The sequence below is a fragment of the Scomber japonicus genome, chromosome 1 (genome assembly GCF_027409825.1).
Source record: "Scomber japonicus isolate fScoJap1 chromosome 1, fScoJap1.pri, whole genome shotgun sequence".
Classification (NCBI taxonomy): Eukaryota; Metazoa; Chordata; class Actinopteri; order Scombriformes; family Scombridae; genus Scomber; species Scomber japonicus.
In genome coordinates, this window is record NC_070578.1 from 12597455 (window position 1) to 12606648 (window position 9194).

Consider the following 9194-nt stretch of genomic DNA (forward strand, 5'->3'; position numbering starts at 1 on the left):
TTAATTAAAAAAGTTAAATAAGTTAAATGTATCCTCTCTAATTCTAATCCCCCAAATTCATTCAGTTGTTGATGTTTTTTAGCTCAAAATTATTCTGTGTTCCGGAATTGGCTTTTCCCTGTGCATCAATCTATTGGTTAAATTATTTTTCTGTCTACACTGTACCTGACAAAGTCAAAGTGACCGTGAAGCACAGAACAAGTAGCTAGGATATCAAGGGGAGCATTGGAGGCATGGAGGTAGTCCCTGCGGGCCTTGGAGCAGAGGGGCTGGATAAGGATTAGTGTGGCTGCTGAGGAACACCTGTCTGTCACTGACGGATCCCCTCCCGCCAAGCCCCAGATGGATCTTGGGAGCGGTGGGCCCCATCATAACTTCCTCCTTCCTATTCCCCATTAACGCTAATGTTTTTTTTTCTGTCTTATCCCTCTTCCCCTGTATTCCCTTACCCTGCGTGTCTGGCATTCTGTAGGGGGGTGGCGCAGAAGGAGGGTGCAGAAGGGGAAAAAGGGGCCGGGACAGTTTAGTTGGATGGCCAGCTGTGTGCCAGCTGCGTGCCAGCAAAACGCTGAGTGGCGTGGAGAAAGGCCTATTATCTCCCACACGCACACACTCTCTCTCCCCTTTCACACCCCTATCCCTGGCCCTGCAAAATCAGGCAGACAGATTCTGCTAAAACCATCACTCCTCCTTATACATGCATGTGGTCTCCTCCTGCATACACCCACTCACATCAACACACACACACACTTATTCTAAGTGCTGTGCGGGGAGTTATTTTCCCCTCTCTGCCTCTGTCTTTGCACACACACACACACACACACACACACACACACACACACACAGATGCACAGAAGGCCCAAGAGCTTCCATGCCATCCTCTATGTGTCACTGCTTCTGACACACAGGACTAAACAAGTCATTAGAGCATGGGTCGAATCATCCATACACATTGTCTTATCTGTCTGCTCTCAGTCAGCCAGCCTATTGCACAGTGGCTGGACGCCTCTCACTGCTGGTAGGATATGAGCAATTAGCAAGAAAGACCTTTTAGCTCTGCCAGCTGATTTGCGGCCAGTTTCTGCATATGCCTGTAATTCACTTTGACATTTCATCTCCTCACTTGTCACAGTCTTTATTGTGTATTACCACAATATAAACAATAATGATGAAGTAATAATCAAATCGGAGGCAATATAATCATTTTGTTTTCCCTCCGTGCTAATGTCCACTGGTTGAACCTGTGGGAGACAGCTGATAAGTAAGCGTTCTCGTGTGGAGTGGAGGTCTCTGGAGAATGAGTGGAGGCAGCCGGGGGGGAGTCTTCCCAAGTCAGCCCAGGGGAAATGGATGACAGTTACACTACCCTCCGGCCAATTAACTGTCATTCTAGCTGTTGGTTTAACTTGCTGACCTTACCTCTTCTCTGCTGTTTGTCTTATCATTTCCGGAAAAGCAGACCTCATCTGTGTATGTAAAGTGGACCGGTGACCTTCAGGAAAAGGGAACAAAGGTCACAGTTCATCTGCTGTATATTTCTTTTGCGCAACGGCAAATATGCCTAAGAGTCTTCTGGGAATTTAGGGGTGTAGGAGGAGAGAGTCCTGTGGGATTGAAAGAGAGCTATCTGTTATTACTTCCAATTACTCCCCAATCTCTCGCTCTATCTACCTGTAAAATGACATTAGATATGCCTGTTCTCAGGGTCTTTTACAGATGAAGGCTGTGCTTCTTGGTGATGAGGCCCAGGGGAGCTCAAGGTCCATACTCCTTGCCCTTAAGTCATCAGCTAACTGAGTGTATTCACAGATTGGTGGGAGCAATGTTAATTCTTTCAAGAAATTCATGGCTTTTGTCTTGGAGAGGAAGCATGGATATAAGTAGGAGGAAACTGAATGAGGTTGCCACGTCTTTCCTTGGGTGAGCGTTGGTTTGAGGTTGGTATGCGTGAATAGGGGTACAGTTCCTGTGAACACTGCTGTCTTAGCATGACAACAGAGGGCGGGTTGTACTTGCCCTTCTGGAAGGGGAGACAGTGACACAGTGCCCACCCCTCTCTGTTTGTCAGATCGCCACTTCATTGTGCCCAATTGCCACAAAGAGACAGAACCTAGAAAGCCTACACAGCTGGAGATGGCAGGGAGCTTTCATACTCAGTGCCTAGCTTGTTCAACACTTCTCTGCCCTGTGTCTCACAAGATCTCACGTTCTACTTCCTGGCTTGTCTCTTGACAAGAGACAAGTAGAAGGTTGTGCTTTATCCTGGTCAGATCAACATATTGTTTTGTGTCAGCAGCCTGCTTGACACTGTCCCTGCACACTTTATATGAAGTTTGATTGTCTTGAAAAGGTTTGACTTGTCTTGTGTAACTCTATAATCTTAACTTTTGCAGTCTCATTACTGTAAATGTATTCTACTTGGTAATTTAAGTGAATTCTGTTCTGATAAACTGTTTAAACTTCAGTCTCCAATTTTTCCTACAATGTCTTAAAGCAACTTGTCTTGACTATATGACTAGATGAGAATGAGTAGACTGAGAGTAGAATTTTCTCAACAATCTTCCTTCAGCATGCATTTACTTTGCTTATTATGGACAAGGCACCAATCTATCCTCATGCCACTGTTGAATCACTCTGTCGCCCACCCTTTCATTCTCTAATAAACACTAACAAAACAGATGCATGCATGAATGCACACACATGCACATACACACACACGCACACACTAGTGGGATAGCTTTCACCATCTCTCATTTGCATGGCAATGCCATTATCTGGCTGTGAGGTGTCACGCTGGAGTGGCTGACAATGTGCCTGACAACAAGTTTATCTAAGCACAAAGAAAAGTTGAGAAGAATAGAGTACTTTCTCTGCCTCCTCTTTTCCTCTGGCTTTAGCATATATACTTTTAAACTCCCCATGGAGTACGAGGAAGCATGTCACCCAACCTCATACTGTATGATAGACTGGCAAATCCATTATTTATACCCCTAGTAAAACCCGTGGTAAACACTTTGTATAAACATATAGTTACTGTTTTAGCACTGTGCCTTTCTTAGTCTGTCTTCTATTTCTCTCGTTCTCAGTCATGTTTCTCCACTTCCTATTTTCTTTTCTTCTCATTATGATATGTGTTTATTTTTACTACATTTTCTGTAAATGACTGTAACCAAATGTGCTACTGTGGTCTTGGCCAGGTCTCCCTTGCAAACAGGATCTGTGCTCTGAGTGCTCTCAGACTAACTCAGTTAATCAAAATAAAAATACAAAGGTTGAGCTGCTTGTCAGTATTCATTAATAGCAGCGGATATTGGATTCTATGCAGACACATTACTGTAGACTTTCAGGCATGGAAGATTGTGGAGACTATTGGCTGAACTGAAGAGAATCAATAGCAGGGTTTACAACGTAGACACTGGTAGGCATCATCATTACACAGCGAAGCCCTCTCACCTGCTGTTATCGACCTCCCTCTCAGGTTTACAGCAGCAGCGAGCAACACTTGGCTTGTCTGGTGATGTCATAGATGCTTGTGTTTGTGTGTGTCTGATATGTAGCAGCAACGTAAACTGAACCTGTCTGGGTCATGGAGTAATGCAGTGGGATGTGAATAGCCCTATCTGTGGTATCCTTGTTTGAATAAATCACTTGCGGTGGTGTATTGCAAAATACACAGCATGGTGATAAGTTGGAGCAGCTTTGCCCAGTGCTCGTAAAGTCTTCGTTGTTCCTGTGTTTTGCTGATAAGCAGGCTCAGCTCTGGGTGGCTAAAAAAATTCCTGTACATGGTTTACCCCTACCCAACACCATTCTAGTTCTCATGAACAATGATTAGCCCGTGAGCTGTTTGGATACACATACCTACTGCATGAAAGTCTTAATTTAAACAGTGAAGCACGCACACAGTCTATCTATGCAGTCTATCTTAGCATGTGTAAAAGTATTATCCACAATTTTTTTTTGTTATAAATTCCTAAATCAATAACTTATGAAGCAACCAAGCAGGAGGAGGTTAAGGGTCATAGTACCTCTAGACTGAAGAATAATTATGTAAAGTGGAGAAGTGCTAAGGAGAAAAATAAGCAGATAATGAGATCTGTCAGTTTATTTTTGAATTCCCTTTGAACACAAAATAATGCCCACAAGTAGAGATACGCATGAATAGATGCTTACGCTCACACACACACCACCATACCTCAAAAAAGGCATCAGGTGCAGAGTTATACAGTCATCACTTAGTTTAATATCAGGCCTATTAAAGATGTTTCATGGATACTGAGTCAATTTCATTTAGCTGTAAACTGTGAGCAGGAATCCAAATCAATCCAGCTTCTCATATTACCCAGGAGAGACCTTAGTGAATTAGACATCAGACTTTTTAAAAGAGTTTAATATTGGCAGTATGCAGGCGCAAAAGTGAAAACAGTATATAAAAGGGAACCTCATATCTGCAGTGTGTGGCACTGATATGGAGGTGATGGATATAGCGAGTTTGAGGTTGTGAAAATTAACTCAAACTAGAGGGGATGTGGATCAAAGAGAGGGACAGCACCAGTGATCATCGTTAGACTTCCTGCACCCCCCCCCCCCCCACACACCCCCCAACCCCACGCCTTCCTTTACATTACCATTATTAAAAAGGAGAGGACTCTCTTAATAAAGTCTATTAATCACACCGGGGGAGTCGGTTCATCGGTTCACCCTCTCATGAGGGTCTCTAATCAATCAAGCTGGCTGGTAATGTATTCATGGGAGATGTAAGAAAGGACTTGTTTGACAGTGTTCCAAGGAGGAAGAATTTATTAAGTTCCCTTCACGAGTCAGCCAATCCTAAAGAGTCATGACTGCACCCCCACCCGACCCTGCCCTTGTCCCCTCCGCCTGGTACTGTGAATAAAAGAGCCTTCATAATGTATGAAGTCTGTACAAATATTGGAAACGTCCAAAATATGTCCTCTCATTAACAGTGATGAGTGAAAGCTAGAGTATTGGCATTTGTCAGATATGCTCGGAGTGTAAAGGCACTGTTGTACAAGGCCTCTGCTGTGTCGGGTGATGTAGAGACATCACTCTCTTGCGATCCTCTCAAAAGCCGGAGAAAATGTGTCTTATTAGTTCACATGAGGTGGCGAAATTCTGTGCTACACCGCTGACTAATGTACAAAGCTGAGAAAGCGCAGGGCTGATGGTTTGCTGGGCCTCTGTTAGTGACGTGTGAACTGGGAGGGTGCGGAGAGGGGACATCAGGCTGGTTAAATCGTGCAGCTGTTGAAGCAGCTATGAGGCCAGGCGTTTTTTATAAACCCACCCCTCTGCTCATCTCCTCAGTAAACGCTTTATAGGGAGATTGACACAGTAAAGAGATGAGAGAATGCCGTTCTGCCTCAGAAACGTGTTAAATTGTCCTATATGTAATATTCCCATAAAAAACAAAAACAAAGTTCCTATAATTTTCTTTTACACACTTTTTTAAAAGAATTTTCACAAGTGTCAACACTCACTACAATATAGTGTGAGTTAGAGAAGAAAAGTTAGGAACATACACATGCTGGGGCTGAAACATGTTTTATAGAGGAGGGTGCATAAAAATCCCTTATTGCCTTTGCTTTGTCCTGAGGAAGAACTGAAAAAGGGCTATGCTTGGCTTCAAAGCAGCATTTCCATAATTGCCCTGTAACTCGGGCCTGTCTGAAGGATCTGAAGGGGGGCTGAGAAAAGCACAATCTTTCAGCTGGGTGAACGGCAAAAGCCCCAACGCCTCTCTCTCTGGCCTGTCGGCCTGTCGCCCCCTTCCCCACTTGTTGCCTTTCGGATTCAGTGAAAGAATTCCTCTCTCTAACCTACATCAACAAAAGGCATGAAATCAGTGCCCTCCCTCTCTCCCGCTTCGGCCCCAGAGAATGTCATTCCTACTGGGCCTTTTGTCCTTTGCTCAGCCCGGGGAAACACAACAACCCCTCTCTCCCTGCTCCCTGGCTATTCTTTAACATGTTGCTGCTGCACTTTCACTTACATTCTCAATAATGAATGTGCCATGAAACATGCAGGAGACACAGAAGTCGCATATCTTTGGCAGGGGTAAAATTGAACTAGCCACCTTCTCTTCTTTCGGCTCTCGAGTACGACCGCTGTAACAAGCTGCCGCGGAGTGCTGCGGCCTGTAAGCCTGTGTATGGAGGTATGTGGTGTGTGGGACATGTGTTCTCGAGAGCAGATCCCCACTCCTCTTGCGGTCAACTAACACACAGGCCGAATGCTTGCAAAAGGGCAGCAACTCTTTTGGCCGGGGCAGGCACTGGGTGGGGGCGCGGTTGACAGTGGCTCATAAAAGGATTAGTCCACCGCACAAAGACAGTGGGCCGCTTCTAAGCCTGACTAGGTCCACAAAGGAGTTGACATTTGTCTGTCTCGGTGGCAGGAGGGGGTGTGGCAGAACGGTCCAGGCTGGGGGCAGGAGGAGGTGGCACTGGTGGTGGGGCTACAATGACAGAAGGGGTGGATGAGGTGAAAACACAAGACTGACCCTCTTTATTTGGAGCAGCCTCCTCTTTCACAGGGCACCTCTGGCCCCCTCCAATGGGCTGCTATAGTGTTTATTTACTCCACGGTTTCTCCCCATTCACACAAGGCCCTCTGATGGCTCCATTGGCCCAACCCTTTCAGCTGCCTGGAACCGCCGTCCACCTTCTCCCAGATCAATGAACGTTTCGAAAGATTAGATTTCCTTTTAACGATTCCATCTTCCTCAGATTTTTCCCTTCCTAAATGGCTGTTTAACCGCACATTACTTTCTCACCCCTGTAACTGTTCTGTCTTCTGAATATTGAAGGCAAAAGGGAGCAGCAGTCAACAGCAGTCAAAACAACATATGCAATGTTACTAGATGATGAAGTACAATTTATTAGCACTGTGTCAAAATCATCTGTATTCCCCACACTCTTAATACTGCTGAACTACTGCTTTATTTATAAATTATTAGTCAGTGAGTATAATTGAGAATCTATTACTTTATAATGTGGTGAATTTAAATCTGAAAAATCTATGATGTCATATTACTTTGTAACCTTGTAATTTTTTTCTGTATACTCTCAAAGTATTTTAAATTCTACCTGAACTCCTTTACTTTTCTCAGAGTCTCCTGGTCAGGTGTTTTTTTCTGTGCTTTTTAGGCAGAGGAACACTAAAGTGCTACAGTGTGCCCCCAGACTCTAAGCATTTAACACAGCATGGACCTCAGAAATAAGAAGAGGAGTCAATGTTGATTATTGCTCATTAGCCAGGAGAACATCCACTTAACGTGCGAGGAAATGAGTGACACACCATGCCCCACTGGAAATGGTCCCTGTGTAGCTCAGAGCAAAATGTTAGCTAATGCATTCCATTTGCTCTCTGTAACCAAGAGCAGGTTGGACACGTATGGCGACATAAGCAGACATGATTACTTTGTTTCTGCCGAGGCATTTTAATCCCTAATTTCATGCACTGATCAGAAGAGAGGCCCTGAGCTCCTGACACAATCACTGTCCCTTCAGTAGCATTTCAATTGAATCCTCGTGATCAAGAGAGGGCTTGTTCCTGGCCCCTCAGGAGCAAACATCCCGAAGATATACTGACAGTACAACTAAGGAAATAAGCATCACTATTTATGATGAAGTTCACCTTATAGTCCACCTTTTATTTTATTTTATTTTTTATTTACATAAAATGCTTTATTTTAAGGTTAATATTAATTTATAATACATTTCATGGTAAGTGGTATCATTTTTTTTCTCAAATAATAATTACATTTTATTTATATTGGTTGTTATTTGATTTACAACAACAAAATGCATTTAAAAATCATTTTAAAAGCGTTTGATTTTTTCTGTTTTGATTATTTTGTTTGTTGCCAGATGTAACATCCCATATGAGTACCTCATTTTCTTTTATGTTGTATAATTATGAATCATAAACGTTAGTGTAATGCTGGTAATTCAAAGCAACTTCCTTTAACCAAAGGAAGTGGACAAGAGCCTACAAAAAAAAAACAAAGGGGGAGTGGGGGAGGCAGGGGGGTGGGGGGGACTATTACATCAATCAGCTGGCTGATGCCACTTATGAATATGCATCGCGTGGTTAGATGGGGCTCTCAAGGAAGATAATTGATTAGACAGGAAGGCAACATGGTGAGAGGAGCTCCAAAAGGCTCCGGAGTCTTTCCCTTGGCTGAGTTGGGGTTTGTTTAAAGCATATCCTAAACACAGAGAGGATACGGCTCCAACGAATCAGCGTTTTTCATCTGCTTTGCTGCTGTGAATCGCAGACATTTAAAACAAAACAAAAAAAAAAGAAGAAAAAAAAGGAGAGATATTGTTCTCTTTGACCATCTGATTCTAGTCGAGGAATGTGTGCCAGATTGTGTGCGTGCGTGTATTTTAAAATATAAAAATACCATCATAATGAATCCAAGTCCACCAAAATCTAAATAATCAACTTAGATAAAAATATGGAATTCAGAGAAGATGATTAAAACGTTTCAGTGTCAACGAAAACCGTATTCTGTTGATTGGTTTTCGTCTGAAGGACGATAAATAAGGAAATCTAAGTTTGCCTCCTAAAATGAAGTTTCCAAACGTCTTAAACGTTAATATATTTTGACTGCTTTCAAATGAGCTGGATAAAAAGAAAAATAAGAATTTGCATTACTAAGACTTCCATGTCTCCTATGAGTCTTTTAAATGCTGGAGATGTTTTATAATCTCGAAGAAATATGAATAATTTCAGTATTGACGGCATTTTCTTTTTTTTTTTTTTTGCTTTATTGATTTTTTCTTTCTTCTCTTTTCTACTTTTCATTTTCCATTTTTTTCCCTTTTATTTCAGCATGCCTGATTTCAAAGAAGTAACTAGAGATAAACGACTGAATGCGTTTTCATGGATGATTTAGAAGTCCTGTGATCTGAAAGTCCAGCATGGCTGCCATCATGTTTTAGAAATACTTCTGCTACTGGCGACTGTTAACAAATAGGCCTGAACATTTTTGATATATTTTTGCATGCTATATTATAATAGTTTATTTATAGTTCCTTTGGGTACATTTTGGTACGTTTTAAATCATTTCATACTAAAAGTTTGGTTTCCTGTGGCCTAAACTAAATAGCATGTGTCTGTTTTTTCTTCAACATTTTAGACAAAATATGATTCCTTTTTTTAAA